This window comes from Calonectris borealis, chromosome 2 (assembly GCF_964195595.1).
Source record: "Calonectris borealis chromosome 2, bCalBor7.hap1.2, whole genome shotgun sequence".
Lineage (NCBI taxonomy): Eukaryota > Metazoa > Chordata > Aves > Procellariiformes > Procellariidae > Calonectris > Calonectris borealis.
The window spans coordinates 60,566,924-60,582,828 of NC_134313.1; positions in this window are offsets into that span (position 1 = coordinate 60,566,924).

Here is a 15,905-nt window from a genome sequence, read left to right on the forward strand (position 1 = left end):
CTCTTCCTCCTTTTGCTAGTCCAATAAATAATGTCCACCATAACACAAAAAGAAAATGAAGCTTTTTAAAACAAAATATGGTGCTGACATAGTGCTTGCCAACTATGTCTTCTTTCAGCTTGCATAAGTGAGTCTTCTTCAATAGTCTTCTGTCTTGCTTATTTATATTACATGCTTTCTGGGGCAGGGACAGCCTAACTTCTCAGTTAGACTAACTTTTTGAAGGACTTAGCAGATGGCTCCCTTCTCAGTTGTTTCTTTTTTTTTTTTCTTCCCAAAGCACTTATCTAAGTGATATTATGTTCTACACCATGTTCAAGGCTGAACTTACAGTATCATTTTACTATATTCAGCAAAGCACTGAGCACTGACTTTAAATGTGACCAATCGCCCTGAATATCATAGGAATATTCATATAAGTGAATTTTTAGTTCTATAAGAATTCTTTGGTAAATTGGGGTCATATGGAGTACATTCTTAAATTCCCCACTCTTTCCAGGAAATCCATCCTCGTCACGAGAATATTTCTAGTGATTTTGCAGATATAAAAAAATGCAAAGTTATTACCATGGTCTGGAATGAAAATGTAACCTGTATTGTATTCTACAAATACAAAATTTCAATTTTTTATGTCTCTCTAAAATTAATAATTTTCAAAAAATAAATAACTTATGCAAAATAAATAATTGCTGAATATAATAATGGTAAAAATATATAATTGATAAAAAACAATCTATGCAAAACATTATCACCGGAATTATATTCTTACCTTTTCCAGACCTGTGTTATTTCCTAACTAAACTTTCCTAATTTCAGGAATTGCCCCAATTCCAAGTATTGATAATTCTTTAAAGGGTAAAATTTGCTTCTTGTAAGAGAAGAATCAGACTGAGACAGTGAAATACACGACATCTTTGCTCTGTAGCTAATGGTTGTAGTTTGTGGTCTTTTGACTCCCATAAATTTTTCAGTAATTATTTCCTATTATATCAAAATGCCTTCTTTTTCTGAAGAGGTGAAAATTTGCACAAATTTTTCTATAATGCCTATTTTTAGGGAACTTATCCTGTATTATTTACTAGAAAGACTTTTGTAAACAATTATCTTCTCTGAGGTGACTTACTAAATTGTTCATTTTTTAAAAGTATGCTTTTAAAATTATTTCAAAAGTTTTGTAAAAACAGATGGTAAGGAATGTCAACTCAGTAAATCTTTCTGATATGAAGTATAATCTAATGAAGAAAACCATCAATTTGAAAATATTTTTGCCTTTAGTGGAAGCTAGTAGAACGATGGACGTGGTTAGAATATCCAATGGAATGGCTGTATGTTAGTAGGAAAAATTGGATGGGTAAAAGGTGAAGAGAATTGACATGCCTTGAAGTGCAACTATTTCTGAATCAGTCATTAGTTTGCACTGAATGGTTCTCGAATGTCTGAATGTTTGTAAAAATTAATCAAGATAGGGTAGTAGTCAGTGATGTCTACAAACTACGGTGTCCTACATGAGAACAGGATCATTAGTTTCCTAAGTACCTGTCTGTTATGTTTGCATTACACATTATCATCAAATAATGTAGCCTGAGTGGCAGACGCTGCAGAGCTTTCTGAACATTATTGGCATTACTAAAGAAGCTATTTAACAAATTAAAGTGTTGCATATAATCGTAAATCTCATCTGGACAAAGAAATTATTAGGAAACTAATCAAGAAATGTTTGTATGGATATCAGCAACCATGGCTTCTTATGCTTTATTATGCATGAACAATTAAGCCCTTTTCACAAATCCATATGTAAGCTGAAAGCTTTAATTAGTACAATGTCATAGATCTGTGAAGAATTCTGATCCAAATTAGTTATCAGTAGAAATGTGAGTGATAAATTAGAATTGTTTAAAAGTATTTAACTAGATCCACCCAAATCTGCTGTATTGAGAAAGAAGCCACAAAGAAAAAGGTAATCTTTCTCAGTGTTCATCCACCAGTCCAATTCTTTGTGGTGTGGATACTGTAGTAGAGCCTTAACATGTCTCAGTTCACCCTGACATGGGAAAGTTAAGGTGAAAAGCAAAGAGAATCGCATGGAGAAAAGGCAGGTGAGAGCTGTAGTTCTGTGGCTGAGCCTCCTACTCAGACAGGACAGTGGAGCAAAACTCTGCCCCGATTACTTGGGGATTAGAAGTGCTGACAGAGTAAGTGCAGAAACAACAGATAGCATATAAAAAGATTAAATTGCTGAAGGCTCCTGCCTTACAGTTAGACCTTTCTTTTATGGGGCTGACACCCCAGTATTTTAGAAAATATGTGCAGGGCAGTATAGAAAGATCTGCCAGGGAAAAGTTTGGAGAGTGAGGATGGAGGGTGGGAGGGAGGCCATCACTGCAGGTGTGAGGACATATGGTAGGTGAGTTGTGACATGGTAAACAAATGGAACTGGGGGTTATCATAAATCCAGGATCTATATATTATTCTCCTAAAATAAACTGTAAATCTGGTTTGCTGTTTGATCAGAATCACCTTATATTCAGATAAATATGGTACAAAACAAGTGGCAAAACAGGGCCACTATTAACTATGAATATAAGTTGGAAACTAAGAATGGTAGAAAGCTGATAAAGAAGCAAAAAGACATAAGGAAAAGCTTACAACCTACACTATGAAAGAGATGTTTAACTACACTAAGAACAAAAGAAATCCTAATAATATTACTTTTCCCTTACTAGATTGAAATAATATATCACAAATAATACATCTTTCCCTTTTCTATTGAATAAATATTTCTGCTCCCTATTTGAAAAAATGAAATGAATGCAGTCATTTCACAGGCTGCTGATGAAATACTTTTCACACTAACAGTAAACCAGAAGCTGCTGCTCCTATAGCTAGCTATTTTTAAAGCAACAGATCTGGCCAACCTCCTGTCCCAAAGAGTGAAAAATTAAAAGGGTGAGTTAAGCTTCCTGGTTTCTCAGTGTTAATTTCTAATACAACTTAAACTATTAGGAAATTCCAGATGACTGAAATGCAACAAAAAAAATGAAAAAGAGAAAGCTAATACAGTGTTTTAATTTAAAAAGCATACAAATGTGGTGGCTCCATTAACTACATAATTCTCACGTTGATTCTGTGTAAACTAATCAGAGTTTAAGTGGGACTTGATTTACAGAAGCTGATAAAGAGAAAACAGTTATCTCCAATTAACATTAGTTTATGAAAACCAGATATTGCCCAAAATAAAATTATCTCTGATGAGTTTACAAGTCAGACTCTTGGAGGGATGAGTGTTGCTTTATTATTTAGCATTGCTGAAAACACTTCTCACATACGCAATTCAGAAACTGACTTAAAAACTGGAGGGATTTCAGAGCAAAGTTATAAACAGTTTTAAAAAGATATAGTAGTATAAGGTGGTGCTCTGGGCATCTAGGACATCCTAGGTAAGAGTTAGGACTGACAGTCACAGAGTACATGAAGAACAGATATAAGATAAGCAAAGGATTCTCTGATATAGCAGACAAAATATCAAAATATCAAATGTCTGGAAATAAAAGAGTAGAATCAAAGCAAAATTTTTACGGGGTTATAATGAACCCTTGGAGTAAATGGTTAAAGGCTGTGGTTAATTCTCTGACACTGGAGAGAGAATTCATAGAAATCCTATAGCCTGGGATTTGTGTGTATATGTGTGTGTTTGGGTGTATATAATAAAAACGGTCCTAACATTTAAAAAAAAAAAAGGTTTACAGACGTGTTGAGTGTAGGAACTGATCAATTAATTAGTATTATCATGTGATAGTTTAACAATTAATTAGTATTATCATGTGATTGTAAAAATATACATTAATTTGCTATATGTTAGTAGACCCATGTGATCCTTCTATTGGCTTCAGTAAATTCAATAACAGACTACATTCATAACTATCCACCTACTGTGAGAAAGAAACAGTTCACTGATTGTTTATGATCTGCTTGCTTAACAGTACATTATTATTATTATTTCCTAGAAATTTAAATCAGAAGGGACTCTGAAAACATTTAGGTTTAACTGTTTTCTCGCCTAGATACTGTAGGGGATCATATATCCTTCACCAAGCCTATATTATGCTTTTTCAAACTCAAATAGGCAAATAAGGAATGGCAAATAATCAACAAACAGAATTTCTATATCAATTTTTAGTCAAAGATCTATGCAAAGATTTCTGGAAGAGTGGGGGTTTTCAAGTGAATATAGCAACACCATAAGTCATAGAGCTTAACAGAGCACTTTTATTTGAGAAAGCTGACCATTGTGCAGGTATTTGACTTGTTTATTTGACAGGTTATTAGATTTTTAAAAAGCAAAATCATTTGGGGTTTAAGGTCAGGATAGTGTAAGTATCCTCAGCCCATAAATTTAGAAAGAAGAATCCCAACAAAGAGCAGAATGTGGATGCCAGAAGGGAAGGCAGAGCCACCAGCAGTAGACTATGGCCAGACAAACCTTTTACTGAGCCAGAATGTTTGAAGAAGTCTCTGGCTTTTAGCCCAGATTAGAAACTAACAAGTTATGGGTTCCAAATCAACTGCAATGAGACTGGATTAGTTAGTTGGATTAGTTCGAAACACCACTTAATGGTACCATAAAGTATCCCAGTGAGTCCCTATTAGGAGTAAATCCTTAGGAGCAAATAATTATTAGGATTATACACAAGGCCAGTTGTCAATTCTCAGCAGAGGGGCGGGGACTTCCGGGGCAGAATAAAGTCCTCTGAAAGAACTCTTTCATGTGCACTTGTCCATCCAAACACTTAGACCACTGAAGCAAGGCTTCAATTCAGCATTCTGGTAATCGTTTATTTCCAAGATGTATTCTAACAGTTTTGCACTGCGTGAACAATATATATCTGTCACGGGACACGAAAAACCATCTTGGATATATCTTAGTCAGTCCAACAGTTGCTACTGCTGGCCCTGGTGGCTTTTCTTTTTCTTTTAGCACATATCAAGATCTTAGTTTATTAGAAAAACTGTCACCAGGATGTTGCTTTCAATTTTCCAAGATGCAGTACATGAATTTACTCTGGGCTGGAAGGACATCCACTGACTTTTGTACACTGACTTGTAAGCTTTAGAACCAATGAAAGATTAACTGATCTCTGTTATTTCTTGTCATTTAAAATGAAGCATTTCTGGAGTTAGGTTTAAATTTGATATGAAAAGTACATCTGAAAATGGTCGCCTAATAGCCAGAATGTCTCACAGTTTAAAGATGCAGCAAATCTACACTGAATAGGCTTTTTGTGTGATGAAAACCCAGATTTGAATTTAATTGCATGTTTTTAGCAAAACAGCACTTTATCATATTACCAAAGGTTATAAGTTAACCTTTTACTGTTTACTGCTTTGTCTTCTAAACATGCCGGCTTGATTGCAGGCTGCTTTGTGGTGTCACTCTAAGACAAACACTTTGAGCTTGTTTATTCCTATTGACAACAGGTTTAAACAGGTTGGCATATCTATACTGTGATCAAAGTAGTAATCATTCGTGGAATGACAATGCACAGAACATTCGCATTATGCACTGTGCTTTCACAGGTGCTGCACATTAAACTGAATATTGCACTTGGAGGAGATCATTCAGAATCAGAAATCAAGAATCATAATGTAATTTGCACTGTTTCACTGGCTATCAGGAAATTATACAAAGGATGGTGGAAGCTGGCATTATAACACTGATGTAAGCCTTAGTCGTGACATCTTTTAAGATGCCTTTCTGATTGCATATTGAAAACCAGGGAACAGTGAACCTCCTGATGTAGAAACACTACCAAAAGGAGTACTTTATAAATCAGAGATCATTTAAGAGCATGGATGTCTAATTGTTTACTTCCAGCAAATGTTGGTGTGCTTTTTATAACTATATGTATACATTAGGATAGAAAAATTCTCTAGAAGAATAAAATGAGATTAGAATATCTGAAATGTACCAAAAAATGGTATAAATTAACATTACAATCTAAAAGGGTCTAGGAAGAAGTATTCACAACAAGTCAAGGGAAAACCAGACACATATAGTGGAAAAGAAGCCACACCCTGAAGCTAAGCGGTGCAAAAGCCATCTTTTTTTAAAGCCATTTTACTTTATTCAGCGGTCAACCATTCCTAATGTTTCAATTTGCTCCCCTTTTCTAATCCTAAATTAGCAGAGAATTGTCAGTCTCCCAGCCTGGGTAGTGGGAAGGAAGGGATGCCCCCTCCTCTGGGGGCATCAGATCTAATCATTACTTCTGAAGGTATCTAACTATGCTGTAAGTCTAGGAAGTCAAGTTAACTGCCTAAGGTTGGGAATACTTTCCTCAGGGTGCCCATTAACATGCTGTAATTTGAAAGGACTTGTAACTTTACCTCTATGTGTGCCTCAGCGCGTCCACTCTTTCAGAGAGAGGTCTGGATGTGACTGTCTTTCTGATTGATGTCCCTAAAGTGTCTGAAAGAGATGAACTGAGGCTAAGGCCAGCTTTCCAAAGATGGAGAGAGTAGAAGCAGGAAAGACAATAATTTTGTGAAGCATTGAAGTGAAAAAGACCTGTCTACATGCAAGACCTCTGGATGCCAAAGAGTTCAGTAATTCCTGAGTTTTCCAGAGAAATAGCCTAAAGAGCTAGATCATTTGGGCTGAAATGTTCTCTTCCAATCCGGTACCCCAAAGTGCATGAAACATGTTCACCTTGGGGTTCCACAGCCAATATGTTCTAAACTTCCCCTCATGGTAAAAAGTTGTATTTGAGCAAACCCATCAGTATAATTCAAATAGAGAAAGTGTCTCATGGGATTAGACCAATCATTAATCTAGACTGGTATCCCATAGTGGCCAACAACAGATGTTTCAGAGGGAGATATGAAGCCTCTGTAGTGAGAAATTCTATAATGCCATGCAAGGGCTTCCTTCTATCCTGGGCTTGAAATCTTGAAATGTACTGCAAATTTCTTATGAAACATGTAACGAAATGGACATTTTGCCTACTCTGTGGTAGGAGCGACATACACTGCAGAAAGCATTAAATCTCCATTCCCTTTGTCATTTAGAAGAAGATTTTAGAAGCATTTGAATGCCACTGTAAAAAAATTGGCTCTGTATTCTTACCATACCTGGGACTTTTGTGTGGTATGTTGCGTTAAGTCAGACCGGTGGGCATCTTGAAAAAAGCTCTCTCAAAAGGTCACAAGAAAGGATGCTCCTCTTTTGTGAAGGTGAAATAATATGGTCTTTCTTGGGGTACTGCTAGATCTGATGCTTAATTTCTTCAAACTAGTGCAAGAAAGAAACGTAAGTCATAACTAATATTCTTATTTGCCCTTTTAGATGCCATGCAAATACGGTGCATTAGGTCTGTCCCCTTACTGTCTGACAGCAGTCTACAGAAGGAAATGATATTGCTTAGGTGAAGCTATTACCTCTTTATTATAAAGATCTCAGCTGTAATTATGAGAAGCAAGTAAGCAGTATTTTAATGTGATGAAGCTTAACTCTTCAGTTTAATGGGAAATACAGAATATTTTTGCCATTTTTTACATTCTTTTAAATTGCTATATCTTAGTGTAATTTACATTACCTTCCTGCAGCAACTAGAGCTGAGCCAAACCTATGAGTTCAGCAAATCTGGGATGTATCCAAACTTGTAGATAGTTGGAGGGCATTTTGCCTTTCTCACATTGAAAAAGAGTTAGAGGTTTAAAAAGGGTCCTAATTCACTTAAAAACTGTTCTTCTTGAAATATTTGATTTAAATACAATGTAAATACACTGGACTTGTTTACAGTCCTTATTAACCCTCCATTTAAATGAGCAAGCAGTCTAATATGCCACCAACTTACTGTATGTCTCAAGTTTACCAGTAAAAATATATAAATCCTTAGATAGTAAAACCAACCTGAATCCACTCCAAAATTATCAAGAATTGTTGGTGTTGCTGCCAAAATGAAAAAAAAAAAAAAAAAAGATTTTTTTTTTTAAAGTGAGAGACATCATAAAGAAAAAATGTTCTGTTCTTGCCTTCCTGGTTACACAGAGAAAGGTTTCACAAACAGCACGTAAGAAAGAAATAGAAGGTCCATTCCTGCAGAAGCATAAGGGGAACCTGAATGTCAGATGATCAATGTATTTGTTATGACACTCTTCCCTGGACTGGATTTTGCATTCTTGACCAGCACCATTTACATATGGCATTAAGGAGAACTCAGAGAAAGAAGGAAATGCATTTTAGTATAGTTTCACTATAAGACTTTTCTATTTTATGTTTTAAGGTCACATGTGAATCAGCAGTATTCCTTGCTGTACTTTGCTCTCTGAAATGGGAGACTTCATTTCAAAAACATTGGAAAGAAGGAGGCCCACAGTGACCTCTAATTGTTGTTGATTTTATATAACCCTTTGACACCACTGGCCTTTATTAATAGAGCAGAAATTTTAGGAGATGCTTGGTTGTGCACAATATATAAAGGGAGGTGCTGGAACTGTGATTCAGCAGATTTGAAAATGTTTGCAAATCCATTGGCCTTCAAATTTGTACAAATTCCCTTCTGATTTGCAGCTTAAGACAAAGTATTTATTACACACTGGTTTCTAATTGTACTTCTTAAATTGCATTTGATGTGCAGGGACATCAAATAAGTGCAGATTAAGCTACTCTGGTTTTCTTCTGTCTTAATTTCCTGCTGACTTGTACATTTCCCAGTTAAATAAGCTTGGCTTGTGACAGATATTATGACATTGTTATGCAGATGTTTTAAGTTGTGGCATTGAACCTCTTTGTTATAAAGGTGGGGGAGGGAGGGAAATAAAATCCTGTGTATAAACAGTAAGAAAGAGAAAAGTTTATCATCTGAGGAACTTCAGTACACCTTCTCCTAATAAGTATAGTTTACAAGGCTTTAACAGGTATTAAGTAAAGAAAGAAAACCTTGAGAAGGTCCACCGATTTCTGGTTTGGATCTGAATATAAGCATACTGTAAAGGTTGTTTGGAAAAGACCAGAAACTTCCAGAAACAGGTGTGCTAGTTATTGCATATTCCCGGTAGCTGCTCATGAATGATAAATTTTTAAATGGCCAACCTATGTGTGAGGTAACAATTTCCCCTACTTCTCCCCTGCTCCCTTTCAGACACAGGTGCAGACACAGGGACAGTCCAAGAACTAAGCTAGTCAAAGTGCAATGAGAAGAGAATATTTTAAATGTAAGGATAAAAAAGAAAATAATCTGCAAATAATGGGTGTGGTATCTGCTGTCAAGGAGTACCTCAAATCATTGTCTTTATTATCTGAGCTGTGTATCTGGCACACCTCCAAACCTGTATCACTTTGAATACGTTACACACCTCTGTTTTAGTAAAACTGAGGAGTCCAGTCATCTACTAACCAAAATAGTTAATATTGTGTGCTAGTTTAATGGCAGTGCTGTGATGTATTTGGAAATGGATGAGATAGTGCCAAGTTCTGAGAAGACACACGTTGTATATCATATATGTATGTCTTCTGTAAAGAATGAGATACCATCTCTGAACAAAGAAAAGTCAGCAATAAGTTCATATGCATGCATTAAAGCATATGGTGATAAATGTCAATTTAAATCTTACGTATTAACAAGAAATGGGCAACTTTGTATGATGAATTCCAGAAGATCTAGTTGTAATGAATTTTCTTATGACTTATCCACAGTACTTAAAAAATGAAAACCCTGTTTATTTTAAAGTATAATTTCAGTGTTCTCTGTATGTATTGAATGTTTTGTTTATCAAGGAGAGTTTCATATAGTAGATTTTGCTATCTGAGAGGACAGTTAAGCTAAAAATTTGGTTCACCTGACTTCCTAAAAAATGGAGAAACGTGAGTGATGAAACTGACATCCATAACATATATATGGATATTTTTGTGTACACACATACAGCACATATGTCATCTCTAAACATATTTTAATGAGACATTCCCTGGTAAACTTAAACCCGTTTCATTCTCGCGGTCTCCAAAGAGTTTGCTAAAGCTACAGCAGAGTTAGCCACCTTTAATTATAAGTGAAATTAAAGGCTATCGAAGCGTATAAACAGAACATTACAGTATTAAAAGGATATAGAGCTTCTGGGTATGAAACAAAGACAAGAAGTCGCAATCAGTACTTAATACAGTTAGCTGAATTACTTCGCTTTATTGGCCAAAATATGCCTGAGGAGGTTACAAAAGATGTTCAATGTAATATCTGTTTATTTACACGTGTGTGTACACATACATATACATATATATGTATGTACCAAGTCCTCTTGTCATCTTCACGTCCTTTTATGATGTTCTCTTTGTTATCGTCTTTTAGTCAAGAACATAACTTTTAGTTTTTCTGGAATTCATATTTTGCTGTCACTGGAGGCTGCTTTGACAGCAGTGGACTTGGGTGAAACAAATGGAAAAAACACCATCCTGCTCTGAAAATTACAATATCCCTTGGCAACTGTTTATTGTCTTTCAGAAGGGCTGATACAGCTCTAAGTCTCTTCTGGAGCTGGGAAATATTTTCTGCCATGACATAAGGGTCAGGGTGAGGGCAGACCACAACATTTTTTTGATTCTGAGGAAAAATTCTTATGAGCAGAGGTAGACCAAAGCCTGACTGCTAAAAGATGAGAATGGACAGAGTTCACCTTATTAGATATTTTTTTCCCCAGCTTTCTCTTTTTCCAGACCATTATAGACAATTTCAAGGGCACAGGACCCGTACCCAAGCCTGATCTGAGGAACTAAAGAAAATCTCTGGTGCTTCCCAGAAATTTAGCAACAGGTGCCAAAATCTGATGACAGATCATTGCACTCTGTAGTTTTAGAGGAAAATAGCTACCCTCACAACTGACTCTTATGGCATATATATTCCTTTCCCCATGCAGGACAGGGGGCTTGGGTGAGAGAAGGCATTCCACCTATACTGGCTTAGTGAGAAGAAACAGCTAAGGTTACATGAGCTATTGTTTTTTGCACTCATGAACAAAGGATCCATCTTTTCTCATTTTCCTGAACATTCAGTTTGTGCTTATTCCCCCAAAGTACCAATCAAAACAAGGTTATAGGCAGCTTTTAAGAAAAGTGTAATTCATGTAAAACAAAAACAATAACAAAAAAGGAGAGAGGGAAAACAAACAAAAGAAAAAATTGTATAAAAAGCTTATTCTACTTCCCTAATTTGCAAAGCTGGAGGAAATCAGGCAGGCAAATATTTTTTCCTGTAATTAACAATGGTAGCTACACCCTTGCATGTAAGAAGTTATCTTCTCTGCTTTCAGATTTGCACGTCCTCTTCTTGCATTTCATACTTCATAGGTCACATTCACCATACACAAATGAGTGTACAATTTTGAAAGCTTACAGAAACCGTCCGATAAAAGTCTATAGACATAGAAGAACTTGAAATAATAAAGAGGAGACAGCTTGTAAAAAACCAAGTACTTTAGACTACCGAGTCCTTTGTTCATAAAGAGTTTGCCCTGACTCTAAAAACATTTAAACAACAAATATTTGTGGGGATCCATGCTTTTATTCTCTTACTGATTTCTGTCATTAAGTTACTGATTTTTTTTTACTATTACTCAGTAAGTTCTACAAAACTTTCCACTGAATTTTGAATTATATATTAATTCCAAGCAAATCACAGTATATTTTGGTAGACCTCTTATATTCTTAGTGTTTTTTGAAAGATCATTTCAACAACAAATAACTTGGTGAAAAATGCTTTAATTAAACTGACAGTGGTACGAAAAGTGGCCTTCATGTTAAGTAATGTTACTGTAGGAACTTTTGTTTCTGAGGGAAAAAATGATTTTTTTTACTATTACATTGCACAGTGCTCATAGGACATCTTGTGTTCCTAACTTCAGTAGCTCCTGGATGTAGCTCCCAAAGCGTGGCCAACTGGCTATACCTCTTCCTTCCGGACCATTAGGTCAGCCAAGGTAGAGGAAGAGCCCCTCAGCACTTTGAACATACAGACACCTGACAAGGGGTGCTACCACACAGAGGGCTGTACTGGTCAAATAAGTCTGCTCCAGTGGAGTAGCTATAGATATGTCACAATCCTGCAAAACATCTTGATCAAAGAGTCTGATTGCCAGGTCATGACTGGATGGACGGGCTCTTTGTGACCCTGCCAGAAGTGTTTAACCTAGCCATCTGTTCCTAATTCAAGACCTGTGGTCCAGAGATATCTTCCTAGAAATGTGGGTATTAAATGAAAGAGATTGAACTTGATGTACTAACCTGTGTTTGCACAAAATACGGAGGATGTTACTGGTGGCTCTACAAACAAAATAATTAAAGGATTTTTTTTTTTAAGAGAAAAAGGGGTTATTGCAATGATCTTGTCTGATAGAATATGGATTTTTTTTTTCCTTTTCTTCATAACCTGCCCATTAGGAAAAGGCCAATGATTTTGTGCTATGTCTCATGTTCAATGAAGATAAAATGTGTTAGCTTCTTTTCTAATAGTCCAGTTTCAGTTTTCATGACTACTGTATTATCTACCTCTCTTTCAACAAGCTGATATACTCAATAGAATAAAGCTGATTTTTCCCTAAGCACTTTGGCCTGTATGTTCAAACATGACAGCTCTTTGCAATGTTTAGTCACCTAAATAACCATATTTTAATCTTCAGAAGTGCTTAACATTTACAACTCTGATGGGACTGTCAGAAACTCCATCATCTTAAAAAATGTTTTATATTTAGTTAAATGTACATATATGCTGCATGCATGCCCTGTTGATCTAATTCATATTTATATATGTATAAATATGTACAAATATATATCTATACACATATATCTATACACACACATATACAAAAATGCCATTTACAAATTTAGTCTTAGTTTGGGAACACAATGAATATGAAATAATGAAGGAAAACAAATCTAAGTTCCGTAGCTTGTTTTTCCCCTGTGAAAATTAAAGCGATATTTGGTCAGACAATCCATTTGTTGTGATGTAGTTTCTTCATGTGGTAATGCTGGCTGATATCACCACGTTTGGCACATTTGGAACTGGGAAATTGGGTCCCCAGTGTGTAGTAGTCTTTTTCAGTAGTCTGCTGTGACATTTAGATTACTGAAGACTATTTAAGGGATGCTAGAAGACTTGGGAACCTCAACCTGTGTGCTATAAGGAACCCTTGCTGTAGTTTTGCTTTTTGAGTATGTCAGCACATGCCAAGAGTTAGAAAAATCTCATTTATGCCTGAGGAGCAGCCCTGAGTACAGTAGCTTTGGGATCAGAGAAGTGATCCATCAGTTTTGTACATCCCTCATCCCTCATCTCTCATCCCTCAATTCTTGTCTGATATCTCCTATCCTTTCTTTCTTCCTTTGTAACATATTCATAAAATATTGGGTAAGAAACTTTTGCTGTGAGAATATGTAGACATTCAGATATGCATAATGTACATCCAAATAATATATCCCTATATACAATCTTTAAAAATTGTAGGCATGTAGTAAGAGTATGCTAACTGAAATATGGAGGCACTAAACACCTACTGAGAACACTTAATTTTTTAAAACATTACTGTGGTAGCAACGTGTCCCTTGTAATTCTAGATAATATGTTTCTGATTACCAGTTTGCTTCTGAGCTCCATAATGTGAGAACAAATGCAAATGTAAGCCTCTGTCTGTTCTTATGGTCATATGTCTTCCTAGCCAATTGGGCAATAAAACAGCAGGACCAAGCTGCTGTTAAATAATACAAAATGTGATGCATGAAAATGGAGGTAAATGTGTGCTTATATAAGTTATGCCTATCCAATATTGTTCTGCTTTGCATTTCTGAGGTAAAACACAAATTTAATGAATAGAATAAGCAGGTCCATATTTAGTATAAGTCAGCATTCTCTGTGACATTTTAAATTTATAAACAATTGCTCTGTGTCTTCAAGAATTGACTTAAACATTTGCCAGATTAATGGTTTTAAGATAGACATTGTGGCTGACATTGGTAAATCAGGCAGAATGTGACAAAGTCAGAGCTATCACACAGAGTTTGTCAATATTTTATTATATATATGTAGATACATATACAAAGTACACGCACATATAGTTGTGAAAAGCTATATATGCATATCTCTCTGAAGATGGCATGGGGATAAATTTCCTAAATTTCAGCTTCATAGTACCTACTAATATACCTAAAAATGATTCTAGTCTACAATAAACAAGAACCTTTCATGAATATCTCAATATAATATCTGAACCAGAGAGCTTAATATCTTTCAGAAAAATAAAGATGTCACCCCCTCCAATCTCTCCATTATCACATATTCAAAAGCAGCAGGATTTTCTCAGTGTGACCTGAGTTTGATGGCCCTCTGATAGATAAGTACAATAGCTAAAAAATAAATACAGTATCTGCACCTTTGTTCTAATCAAACATACTTTATCAACCATGTTCTTATATGTGTTAGGTTCCCAATCTTTATATAACTCTAAATATATAAAAACGTTAAGCTACGTGTAAATTAAGGCCACTCAAAGATGCCTTCTAATTTTCTCAGTGACTCTTGAAATCACAGAAGGGTGGAGAAAGGGATCTCTTTTCAAAATCTTTCAACATGCAGTCTTATGAGTGACTATCGAAAAAGATATTTTAGTTAATCTTAGTATCCCGTTAATATTTTTAAAGAACATAACTATAAGGAAAAATGGCATTACTTAGATTTGCACAACAAATTATAAAGAGGAAAACAGACTGATTTTCCTATTTCTTACATGAAAACAACTCCATTTCTCTAACTTGCACTAATTCTTTTTTACATGGTTGAAAAGGAAAGGACATGGTAGGAGTTAACCTTTTGTCCTTCTTTCCTTCTAGAACACAATATCTGATCACCTCTGAAATTTCCAGAAAGAAGCTCAGCAATGTATGCAAACTGATGTAAATAATATCTGATTCCTTTGTATACTCCTATGTAGTAGTAACTCAGCTGTGTTCTTGCACAACAGTCTCAGTTATCACAGGTCAGTGTGTATTCACAAACCACAGCAGAGGGAAAAATGAAGTTCCAAAGTTTCCTGAAAGAAAGTGCAAGTTTTTGTAAAGAAGCAGAATGTCTGTTCACACAGGTAAGGTAATCCCAATTACAAATACAAATCCAGAACTATAACCTGTCTTGCAATTGTGTCTGCACAGGTATTAGGCAGGTATGCAACAATCAATCCAATGCTCCATTTATTGTAAATACGTATAAAAACAACTCCCGGTTTCTGACAATCTTTCATGTACTGTCTTTCACTTCAGGTTTTTTTTTTTTTTGTAACTATGGGAAAAAGATTATTCAAAACCTTTCCAAATATCTCTTAATTCTCTTCTGCAGATTAAAGAAAATCACTGCTTTGCAGACCAAAAGACATTCAGGAAGACTGGTAATTCTCACTTAAATAAAATACGTTACAAACTACAATGCATCTTTCCAGCATGGAATAAACTGGAGAAGTTCGAATATTGTTTGAGATCCAGACAAAAAGGAAACTGGTGTGGGAGTGTGTGCGCATATATATCTGTATATGTGTGTATATCTACCTAAAAAAACACTGAAAGATGGGTGTTTGGAAGACATTGTGCCTTGATGTGGTGCTCCCTGACCCTCGCTGATGACTGTCTTACTTCCAGTAACACATGGCCCTCTAGCTTCTCCTGCAAGCCAACTCTGGCTCTCCTTGTATATCATGATGAGCCCATTCAGCTCACCAGTGTGGCAGGAAACTATTATCTTTTTATGCTTTTCCCCCAGTTTGTTTAGGGAGCTTTGCTGGCTTATAGGAAGGTTAGGCATCGCCAAAGCAGGCAGAATGGCAGAAGACAGACCACAGACCACACAGTGGCATGAGGGAACCTCACCATCTTGTTG